This window comes from Terrapene carolina, unplaced genomic scaffold (assembly GCF_002925995.2).
Source record: "Terrapene carolina triunguis isolate 2854851 unplaced genomic scaffold, T_m_triunguis-2.0 Scaffold90, whole genome shotgun sequence".
Classification (NCBI taxonomy): domain Eukaryota; kingdom Metazoa; phylum Chordata; order Testudines; family Emydidae; genus Terrapene; species Terrapene triunguis.
In genome coordinates, this window is record NW_020664441.1 from 2,469,938 (window position 1) to 2,482,163 (window position 12,226).

At 52.6% G+C, this 12,226-nt stretch overlaps 1 pseudogene; it reads left to right on the plus strand.

Annotated features, from left to right (window-relative positions):
* The first annotated feature begins 11,188 nt into the window (after positions 1-11,188).
* Positions 11,189-12,018, plus strand: LOC112105607 (annotated as a pseudogene).
* Positions 12,019-12,226: the final 208 nt, after the last annotated feature.

Here is a 12,226-nt window from a genome sequence, read left to right on the forward strand (position 1 = left end):
GTGAGTTCTCCATCTTCCCGGGAGCAGTGGAGTTGGACGTCAGCCCTGGGGTGACAGGGCCCAGGCTCTGGCCTTGGGGCTTCGGGCTTCGTCTCCGGGCTCTATCCCTGGGCCCCATCCCTGGGCATGGGCTTTCGGCTCAATCCCCCGGCCATGCAGTGGCAAGCTCTGGCCCCGGGCTCACCCTCCCCATTGCCTCTGGCCCCAGCCTTCGGCCAAGTGGTGGCAGGGTCCATCCCCCAGCCGCAGGGCTTTGGGCTCGGGCCCTGGAATCCAGCCATGGGGCTTTGGGCTTGGGCCTCAGCCATTCAGCGGCGGGTGCCGTCCCCAGCCTCCAGCCCTCCTATTGCTCCTGGCCCCTGCTGTCTCCCTCCCCACCTCCCCATCCAGGGCTTAATTTGTCCCCGGGCTTGCCAGGGCTGAGTAAATCTGCTGCTGTGAAAAGTGATACTTGTATGTTAATATCACTTTTCACAGCAGACTTACTAACCAACAAGTATTAAAAAAAAAAAAAAAAAAGCAACCAAAAAAGCAACTACAAAAAAGACAAGAACATGCAAAGCACCTTATTTGTGTTTCTATTTTGTGTAGGTCCAGGAAAGAATAGAGACAACTGTGCATTATTTGTATTATTGAGTCTGTAAAAGTTAATTAAGTATTTTAGGAAAAACTGACAGAGCGGCCACCAGCAAGAGTTGGTGGCCGCAGTCTGAGGCCACCAAAAAATGTGTTGTGAGAACCCCTGCCGTAGTTTATCTCCACAATGCGCAGAACCAGCCCCACCCCTGCCCCTGGGTAGTTATGGCGCTTCTGGCTCCTGCATCATGCCCAGTGAGCTACCAGGCACAGGGACTCAGGGTTTCATCCCAAGGGTGGCACTCCCAGGAGCACAGCTCCCCGAGCACCATGCTGGCTCCTGAGTAAGGGCAGCCTCTGCTGAGTCACCCCCACAAAGAGAGAATCACCCTATCCCTGCATAATGTGGAGCTCTCCCTGGGCTCAGACCCCGCAGAGAAATCGGGTAACACCAGCGCTGCCTCCCGTGCAGTTGGCCGTTGGCCTCCAGCAGCCCCCACTTCCAGTGTGCATTTGCCAGCTCCTCCAAGGAGTCCTGGTCAGGGAAGTTCAGCTCCAGGGTATGGCACCCAAAATTTTCCTGGGGACAGGACCTAGGTTGCACACACTACGTTCCCAATTTCCTCCTCAGTGGGCTCTTGCTTTATGCATGTGTTGTGTCCTGAGGGGTCCCCCCCGTTCCCATCATCACGTGACACATGTATGTTCTTGCCAAGCCACTGCCTCTCCTCCCAGAGCGGGCCCAACTGCAGCAGGGCTGGAGGAAGCAGCATGAGGAGATGGTGGCCCAGGTTTCTAGGAAACGGGGAGCCGGGTCTGGAGGCTCTCAGGGGCTGAAGCCCCAGGAGGAGCCGCTGCTCCCATTTCTGCTGTACTAGTCTCTGGTGGCTTCAATTGCTGCTTCTTCCTCATCTCCAAGGGCCAGCCCCAGGTGACGGAGACTGGCCAGGACCTCTGCCCCTTCCCCTGGAAACTCTTCCCCCTCCCCTCTGTCACGGTGCACAGGCTCGGTGCTCCGGAACCGCTCTGAATGAGGTTCAGGCAGGACCCTCTTGCAGCGTGACACTCCTCAGGGCTCACTCTACCTAGGGCAGCCTCCTGGGTCTGACTTCAGAGCACTCAGCACCCTACTCCATGCGGTGAGCTCCCCACAGGGAGTCCCCCTGGATGGGACGCCTGGGGAAGCCTCACCTCCCACCCCAAAGGGGCCATGCACCCCACCTCCACAGTCAGCAGTGACTCCAGCCAGCGGGTAACACAGTGGTCGGGAACACTGCGTAGAGCAGAGCTCATAAGCACAGAAATTAGGAACATTCAGCAAAGTCCATCCTGGGGGGAGGGCGGGGAACTCTGAGCCCAGAGCTCTCCCCTCACAAGTTCCCCAACTGCAGACGGACCAGCTTCCAGCAGCCGAGCCTCAGTCACGCCCAGCTGCCGTCCTCCGTCCTCCTTCTCTTTCCCGGGAAAGCAGGCCCCCTGCCTCCACCTCTGGCTTTGTTCTCCAACACCTCCAGCTGAGTCTCTCAGAGGATAGGCCCTTGTCTCAGTTGCCAGAATACAGAGTGTCGGCCATTGTCTGTGTCCAGGCAGCCAGCCGGCAGTCACACCTGCCCACTAGGGGTCGTTGCAACGATCACACACCCTTGTTCCACCACCTAGATACTTGAGTAACACACAGGGGAAACTGAGGCACTCACACTATTCAGACAAAACATTAAGAAGATTCCCACTTCGTCACACCCTCCCATCAGACAGACCAGGCCTGGCCAGAACGTCTCCCCCCTTCCCTCCCACCAGAGAGACTGGCACTGTGAATGTGTAGTAGAGTCTAGGGCCAAGGGGAGGGGGGCTGCCCAGGGCCGGTGCTACCATTAAGGCGAACTAGACGGTTGCCTAGGGCACCAAGATTTGGGGGCGCCAAAAAGCAGTGCCCCCAATTTTTTTTACAGCGTTCCTCCCCGAGCGCGCGGTCGACGCTCCACTTCTCCCGCCTCCCAGGCTTGCGGCGCCAATCAGCTGTTTGGCGCCGCAAGCCTGGAAGGGGAGGAGAATTAGAGCAGGGGCGGCGTGCTCGAGGAGGAGGTGGAGCAGAGGTGAGCTGGGGTGGGGAGGTGGCGCACGGCTCCCCGGGCCGGGAGGGTGGGGAGCTGCCGCGGGGGTGCCTCAGGGCGGGGGGGGGGAAAGCTGCCGCAGGGCTCCCCACCCCAGCTCACCTCTGCTACGCCCCCTCCCCGAGCACGCTATCGCTGCTCCACTTCTTCCGCCTCCCAGTCTTGCGGCGCCAATCAGCTGTTTGGCACCACAAGCCTGGGAGGGGAGGAGAATTAGAGCGGGGGCGGTGTGCTCGGGGAGGAGGTGGAGCAGAGGTGAGCTGGGGTGGGGAGGTGCCGCACGGCTCCCCGGGCTGGGGGGGGGGGGAGCTGCCGCGGGGGCGCCGCAGGGCGGGGGGGGGGGGGGGGGGGGGGGGGGGGGGGGGGGGGGGGGGGGGTTGGTGCAAGGTGGAAGTGTCGCCTAGGGCGCGAAACTTCCTTGGACCAGCCCTGGGGCTACCCTTCCCCACTTCGTTGTGCCCCTGGCAGGAGCCACTAACCCCAGGGAGGCGAGGGCCTGAGTGATGGGCTGATGATGCATCCCATCCCAACACCCTTTTGAAGAAACGGCACCTAACTCCAATATCTCCTGAAGGGTGGGAAGTTTAATAGAGCCACAGACAAACGATACAGACATTGCTATGGACAGTACAGGTGAGCCAGTATCTCCATGGGATCTCATCTCCCCCTGCAGAGCAAGGCTGGAGGCACACAGGGCGTCCCTCACGTCCCTGGTTCTCCTAGACCCAGCCTCACTGAGCAGAGGCCACTGTCAGGCTTCCTGCACTGCATCTGTAATCCAGCACAGGCATTGACCCCCGCCTGGGGACAGCTGTCGCCTGCGACCTGGTGTATGTTGTGCAGTGCGCAGCACCCCCTGGGAACAAGCGATGGGTTTGTAGGCAGCACTCTCCTGCCTTCAGCCTGCCCCAGGCACATTCCCCCACCATCCGTCAACTGCTCTGGGAGTGGCTGAGCCTTCTGCTGCCAGGTGCTCTCTCATCAGGGTTCAGCTTCATAAGCCAGGGCAGGGGCTAGGCATGGCCACCCACACAACAGTGGGCACAGACACTCCATCTATAGCTGTATCAGGTGAGGGGACCAAGACCCCTTCTTGTCCAAACTGGTAAAGGTTAGATCTCTGAAATGCTCTGGCACCATGTGCCTGGCGGGTGCATCCCATGCTGTGTCCGTGAACCCCACTCTGAGGTTGACCAAAGGCTATATAACAAGGGAGCAGTATCCTTTCCAGCTGCCAAATTCCTGTGCCCCTTGTGCTAGGCAGACCATGGGAACAGGAGTGCCAGCAAAGGTCCCTTCACCAGGGGTAGTCAATAGGTGGACTGTGGGCCAAATCTGGACCGCCAGATGCTTTTGAACAGACCCTGAAATCTTTCTACTTACTTATTATCATTATAATTGTTATTATTTTTTTAAATTTTCTCTGGAGTGTGGACCTTGACTCTACCTTGACCAAAAAATTTGGACCTTGACAAAAAAGAATTGACTACCCCTGCCCTACACAGCTTGGGAAGGCCATCTGCTCAAAGCCAGCCAGTATTTTGGGGCCCTTAGTAATCGCCACCACCCGTGTGCAAACCACAAGAATAATCACCTCCCGAACCTCCATCACCACAACACCGACGGTTGGTTGTCACCACCAAACTGACCAGCCACCAACCTGCAGCGGTCTGGGGTGGCCAGATTCCATATGGCAATGGCAACCCATTTCTGCACTGGTATGGCCTCCCTGTGTCCTTGGGCTCAAGGGTCGGGCAACCTCCTCACATGGTTCCTGTTTGCTGACTTGGTGGGCTAAAAACACTTCTACACACGGGCCGAGGACAGACAAGTTCTCCCACAATACATTACAAAACAGTTCAGAGAGTGGCTTGGTTTAAAAATTGCCGGTTATGGGGAATCTGCCACAATCATTGGCTGTTAAAAATTGTACCTTATTTCTGGTCTGAATTTGTTTGGCTCCAAATTCCAAAGATTGGATCTTGTTAGACTTTTGCCTAGATTAAAGAGCCAATTATAAAATTTCTGCTTTGAAGTAGGTACTTAGAAACTATGATCAAGTTACCCCTTAACCTTCTCTTTGCTAAGCTAAATAGATAGAGCTTCTTAAGTCTCAATGTAAGGCAGGTTTTCCAATCCTTTCATCATTCTGGCAGCTCTTCTTTGAATCTCTCCAATGTTTCTACATCCTCTTGAACTATGGGCACGAGAACTGGAACAGGATTCCAGCAGCAGTCACAGCAGTGCCAAACACAGAGGTGAAATAACATCTCTGCTCCTACTCGAGGTTCCTCTGTTTATATATCCAAAGATCACATTACAGGGCTGGCTCCAGGGTTTTGGCCGCCCCAAGCAGCCAACAAAAAAAAAAAAAAGCCGCGATCGTGATCTGCAGCGGCAATTCGGCGGGAGGTCCTTCGCTCCGAGCGGGAGTGAGGGACCGTCCGCCGAATTGCCGCCGAATATCTGGACGTGCCACCCCTCTCCGGAGCAGCCGCCCCAAGCACCTGCTTGCCAGGCTGGTGCCTGGAGCCGGTCCTGTCACATTAGCCCTTTTGGCAGGGTGTCACATTGGCAGCTCAAGTTCAGCTGATTGTCCAAGATGATCTCCAAGTCTTTTTCTGAGTCGCTGCTTCCCAGGATAGAGCCCCCCCATCCAGTAAGTGTGGTCTGCATTCTTTGTTCCTCGATGTATGTCACAGAGTGTGGGGGAGTCAGGGCCCTGCACCCCCACTTCCTGTGATTCACCGTGACTCTCAGCCAGCCAGTAAAATGGAAGGTTTATTGGACGACAGGAACACAGTCCCAAACAGAACTTGTAGGTACAACCAGGACTCCTCAGTCAAGTCCTTCTGGGGGGCAGGGAGCTTAGACCCCAGTCCTGGGGTTCCCTCCGTTTCCCCAGCCAGCTCCAAACTGAAACCCCCTCCAGGAGTCTCACCCAGCCTCCCCCCCAGCTCCTCCTCCAGCCTTTGTCCAGTTTCCCGGGCAAAAGGTGTCACCTGGCCCCAACCCCCCACCTTGGTTCAGGTTACATGCTCAGGTATCATCCCTCAAGTGAAGTCACACCCTGGTATCCCATCACCAATGCAGACAGTCCCAACAAAACTCCCCCGCAACACTCCCCGGTCAATCCGCCCCACTCCCTACTCCGTCACAATGTACATTTACATTTGGCCATATTAAAACACACTTTGTTTGCTTGCACCCCGTTTACCAAGTGACCGAGACCGCTCTGTATCAGTGACCTGTCCTTTTCATTATTTACCATTCCTCCAATGTTTGTATCGTCTGCAAACTTGATCAGTGATGATTTTTTGCCATCTTCCAAGTCATCGATAAAAATGTTAAACAGTGTAGGGCCAAGCTCCAATCCCTGTGGGACCCCACTGGAAACACACCCATCAATGAGGATTCCCTATTTACAGTTACTTTTTGAGACCTGTCACCCAGCCAGTTTTTAATCCATTTAACGGGTGCCACCATGTTAATTTCATACTGTTCTAATTTCTTCATCAAAATGTTGTGTCTTAACAAGTCAAATGCCTCACAAAATTCTAAGTATGCTACATCAACGCTATTACCTTTATCAACCAAACTTGTAATCACATAAAAAAAAGATATCAAGTTAGTTTGAGCGGATCTATTTTCTATAAACCCATGCTATTGGCATTAATTCTATTACCCTCCTTTATTGATTGAGTTGGATATCTACCATTCCATTATTTTGCCTGGGATCAATGCCAGTCTTACAGGCCTACAATTACCCAGGGTGTCCTATTTACCCTTTTAAAATACTGGCACAACATTAGCTTTCTTCCAGTCCTCTGGAACTTCCCCAGTGTACTAAGACATATTGAAAATCAGCATTAATGGGCGGGCAAGCTCCTCGGCTAGCTCTTTCAAAACTCCTAGATGCAAGTTATCTGGATCTGCTGCTTTAAAAGTAGCTGCTGTTAACATCCTTCTTAGTCACTATTGGAACAGAAAGCATTTCTCACCATCATATGACATGAATACATTATCTGGCATTTTCCCAAATGGAAAACAGAAACATTTGTTGAACACTTTGGTCTTTTCTACGTTATTATTGTCAGCTCCGCCATTTCCACCTAGTAATGGATAAATACCATTGTTAGGTTTCCTTTTGTTCTGAATATTCTTAAAATGTGTTTTTATTGTCCGTAACTCAGCTGGCCATAGATAAGCTCCTTGTGTCCTTTTTTCAGAGTGGTAGCCATGTTAGTCTGTATCAGCAAAAAGAACGAGGAGTCCTTGTGGCACCTTAGAGACTAACAAATTTATTTGAGCATAAGCTTTTGTGGGCTAAAACCCACTTCATCGGATGCACGCAGTGGAAAATACAATAGGAAGAGATATATATACACCGAGAACATGAAAAAATGGGTGTTGCCATACCCACTATAACGAGAGTGATCAGTTAAGGTGAGCTATTATCAGCAGGAGAAAAAAACCCACGAAGGCTTATGCTCAAATAAATTTGTTAGTCTCTAAGGTGCCACAAGGACTCCGTGTGTCCTTTTGCTTCCCTTAGCAATTTTCTACAAGTCCTAGCATCTAATTTATATTTTCGCTCATATGTTATGTATTGTATTTTTTATAGATGCTTTCACTTCTCCTCTAAGACAGGTTGTAGTTTTTTGTTGTTCTGCAGAGCTCACACTGCTTTTCCAGGGTCCCAACATTTCATTACACTCATTGATGGGTTCGGAGGTGCTTTATCCTATCCCTCACCTGTGTAGATGCCGCTCAGGATTTCTGGTTCCTCAAGGCCCTGGGCAGGTAGGACAAAGGGCTCCTCTCCTCGCTCCAGGCAGGAGATGATGTCAACAGTTAAGGTCCCAGCCTGCCAAATGTCGCAGCATTCATTGTTCCATTGTTTTAACCCCAGCCACCCTTCCCGTGCTCACAAGGAAATACCACGGAAGCCTTCTGGGGAGGTGAAGTGTCTGCGAGGGGAGTTGATGTGCCCCTGTTAAGACACCAGCGCCTCTGTTAAATGCCAATGGACCCTCTATCTCCAACTCAGAGGGCTAAATCCAATCCCTACACTGCCACTACTGTCCTCCCCACCCCCGGGGGGGGGGCAAGTTATGACTGGGGGGGGGGCACAAGCTAAAAGGGAGGACATGTGACCACCCCACATGTCTCCCCTGACACCCCCCCGCCCCTGCCCCACTTCACATTCAACCCACGTTCGACCCACTCTCCCTGGCAGCCGGGCAGGGAGCGGGACAGAGCTGCTTCTGCCTGAGAGACCCTGGCTGGGAGACAGCCGGGGCTCGGCTGCTGGGGGAGGGAGCGGGGCTCTGATTTGCTGGGCCCCTGCCCCCTGCCACCCCAGTTGCCAGGGACGGGGTGAACGAGCCAGAGTCCCCTCCCCCCCCAGCATGTTTCTGGCTTGCTTGGCCCCTGTCCTCAGCAGCTGGGGTGGCAGCAGGCTGTCCCCCGCCCAGGTCCTACTGCGGGGTCATGGGCCGAGTGAGCTGGAGTCCCCTCTCCCTGCAGCTGAGCCCAGGCAGGGAGCAGGCCGCCGCTGCCTCCCAGCCAGGCTCTCTCAGGCAGATATGGCTCTGTCCTGCTCCCCTCCCGGCTGCCAGGGAGAGCAGCCAATGGTAGGTGGGGGGAGGCGCAGGGAGAGAAGGTAGAGCCCCTCTCCCTCCCTGCCCCTGGCCCCCCCAATCTGAGAGTGCCCTTGGCCCCCCCCCCCCCCGCCATGTTCCTCCCCCTACGCATCGCCTCTGGATGGGATAGAGGAGGTAGATTGGAAATGTCTATTCCCTGTCTCCTAAGACAAAAGCAGGGAGCTTTCTCACGGCGCCTCTTTGAGGTAAGACGCAGCCCTGCAGGTGAACTGCCCTCAGCTCCCTCTTCTGGCTCTTGTAGGTATCTCCAGGCAGAGGTGCTGGAACAATTTGTATAGTGGGGATGCTGAGAGCCATTGAACCAAACTATAAACCCTGCATATAATGGAAACCATGTCAAGCCAGGGGGTGTGGCAGCACCCCTAGTTCCAGCACCTATGTCTCCAGCCCTGGACTGATGTAGCCACATGACTTATGTGTCATAGGGAGACACTAATTATTCCAGTCAGACAGCACGTGACCAGAATTCATCACTGAATTTGGTCTGCTGGTTGGGGGGGAGGGATAGCTCAGCAGCTTGAGCATTAGCCTGCTAAACCTAGGGTTGTGAATTCAATCCTTGCAGGGGCCATTTAGGGAACTGAGGTAAAAAAATCTGTCTGGGGATTGGTCCTACTTTGAGCAGGGAGTTGGCCTAGATGACCTCTCTGAGGTCCCTTCCAACCCTGATATTCTATGATCATTAGCTTCCCTGGCCCAGGCCAGGAACTGATGGGGAGCATGATGCAGACCTCTTCAATCACTCACCCATCTTCTAGATGTCATTTATGCCACCACAGGACATGACAGTGGAATCTGCTTGGGGCAACAAACCAGTGTTCCTTGTAATTTTTCCCACGCATGTGCGGAATGAATTTTGTTATGTGCACTAATATGGAGGTGATGTGCGACACGTCACCTCCATACTGATGCATATAACAAAATTCATGTGATGGGGGTGGGGCCGAGGGGTTCAGAGTGTGGGAGGGGGCTCAGGGCTGGGGCAGAGGGTTGGGGCGTGGGGAGTGGGCTGGGGGTGCGGGCTCTGGGGTGGGGCCAGGGATGAGGGGTTTGGGGTGCAGGCTGCCCCAGGGCTATGGTGGGGAACGAGGACTCCCCCAAGTTTTTTCTCCCCACAGCAGCACCTGGGCTGATGGAGGGGAGAGGTGCATCTCCCCGCCACGGCAGCTTCAGGGTTGGGGTCGCAGGAGAGGTGCCTCTCCCCCGGCCGTGGTAGGTCTGGGCCAGGGCTGGGTTTGGGTGCCTCTCCCCTGGCTGCAGCAGGTCCGGGGCTGGGCTGGGTTGGGGCCGCGGGAGAGGCATCTCTCCTCGCTGTAGCCCTGAGGGCCTGCATGGCGCTTAATAGGCTGCTGCATGGCCGAGCAGCTTAGAGGGAACTTAGGCAACAACTGGTCAGTGACAATGGTGGTTAATCACTCTGTCATCACTGACCCAACCATTTGTCCACCAGTTTTTGATCTGCCAAGTCACCTGTGGTCAACTCTGTTAGAACAAGTTTAGAACAAGACAGGGCAACTGTGCGGCCAATCTTTTTAAATTGAATTTTTCTAATGACCCTCGATGCAGCTGCGGTCAGCTTCAGACTGTCACATATCCTTGACGAGGGCTCACGGGCTTATATTGATGCTTGGCTACTGTCTCTCCTTCTGGCTGATGATGAAGCCTTCAAATAGCTGGGCACATTGCGCAGATGCTGATAATACTAATTATCTGAACTGGGAAGAAGGGCAGACTGAGTCACAAGTGGGGTTGGAGCCATTATAGTTTAAAGGGTCAGTCACCCTGTGGTGGGGACATTCTGCAAAACAGAAAGGCAGCAAGCAAACTGATCAAAGGAAATACTTTTTAAAAAAGCATGCGCGACTAGCCAGTGGAATTAATTGCCACAAGAACTAACATGGAAGCCAAGAGCTTAACAGCCTTCAATAAATGGAAATGACATTTATATGGAGATTATGTCCACAGTTACAATGAAAATGATTTAAAAGTATTATAATGAGATAAAAACCCGCATTAGATCCAGTCAAAAATTTTCCAATTGAATGTTCTTTTTTGTCAGAAAATGCTGTTTAGTTGATATCGAAAGATTCAGGGGGAACTTTTACTTTTGACTGAATTTTGTTTAGAAAAAAATTGGAACAAAGCATTTTGATGATGTCAAAATGTTCTGTTTCAGTATTATCAGAATGGACCATTTCGATTTTTTTTTTCAAAACCACTTTTCATTTAGAACATTTCTATTTTTTTTTTAAAGAAAAAGAGGTTGAAATTGGAATGAAACATTTCATTTTATCGAAACATTTTGATTCACCTGAAAATTTTTGTTGTTGAAAATTTCACATAGAGGAAATTTTCTGGTTTTGTTCCAGTTCAGAACAAAACCAAATTTCAAAATCGGGACATTTTTCATAGAATGGAAATTCCAGTTCCTACACTGCTCTAACTCAGGTGACTCGGGGCAAAAGCCAAATAGTAACTACCTGGGGTTAGGAAGAAATAGATTATTCCATAATTGTCCACCATGGATTTTTTTTTCACCTTCCTTTGAAGCTGGTACTTCACTGTTAGAGACAGGATACTAGGTTATATGGACTGTGGGTCTGTTCCAGTGTGGTAGTTCCTATGTTCCTAGGGGCTACAAACAACTAGGTGGCTGGGGTAACAGAAAGTGTGTAATTTCCTATGGGTGACCCAGAGACACATATGGCCCATGGACCATCCTCCCCCTCACACAGAAATGCAATGGCACCCTAAGCACTATTGCTACAGATGTGACTGATCCTACCAAACACAGCAGTGGCCTATTCCAACTCAATGAGAGGCAGGAATCACATCATGACTGAGTTTATCCTGGGATTCACAACCAATGGGAAAGTGCAGGTTGTCCTCTTCCTAGTGTTCCTAGGAACCTAGGCCTCATCATGCTGATCTGCACCAACAGGCACCTCCACACCCCCATGGACTTCTTCACTGGCAGCTTGTCCTTCTGGATCCTGGCATCTCCTTGGTGGCTGTGCTGCCCAGTTCTTCTTCTCAGCTGGCTTGGCGGACACAGAATGCATCTTCCTGGCGGTCATGGCCTACAATTGTTACATGGCCACCTGCAACCTGCTGCATGACGCCACCACCATGTCCAAAGGGCTCTGCCTCCTGCTGGTAGCCTGGTCCTACACGGGTGGCTTCCTCAATGCTGTGGCCCACACAGGCAACACCTTCTGTTTGGACTTCTGTGGCTCCAATGTCATCAACCATTTCTTCTGCGATGTGCCACCGCTGCTGGCCCTCTCCTGTGACTCCAGCTACACCTACCAGGCCATCCTCTTTGGCTTTGTCAGTGGCACTATTGTCGTCAGCATTCTCATTATCCTGGTTTCCTATGGCTATGTTGGAGCTGCTGGCCTATTAATCTGCTCAGCCAAGAGCCGGCGCAAGACCTTCTCCGCAGGCACTGCCCACCTGGCCTCCATCGCCTTGTACTACGGTTCCTCCTCCTCATTTAGATGAGGACCAGCTTCAGCTATTTACTCGATCAGGACAAGGTGGCCTCCCTCCTCTGCACGGTGCTGAATCCCTTCCTGAATCCAATCATCTACAGCCTGAGGAACAAGGACGTAAAGGAGGCCCTGAGAAAGGCCATCAGCAAAGGCAGGCTCCTTGTTAAATGAATGTCATGTGACACTGATGCACCAATAAAGACAAAGGTCTGATAGACTGCTGCTGTCATCCTGGACATTACTGTCCCTGGCAGGTGATGTTCAAAGGGTGCCAGATGGGAGAGAATCAGAGCTACCCCCTTGCTTCCATAGTCACCAGTGTAACTGCAGGGACAGCAGGGAAGGGTGAGCATGGGACACAGAGCATCTTAGCTCTAGG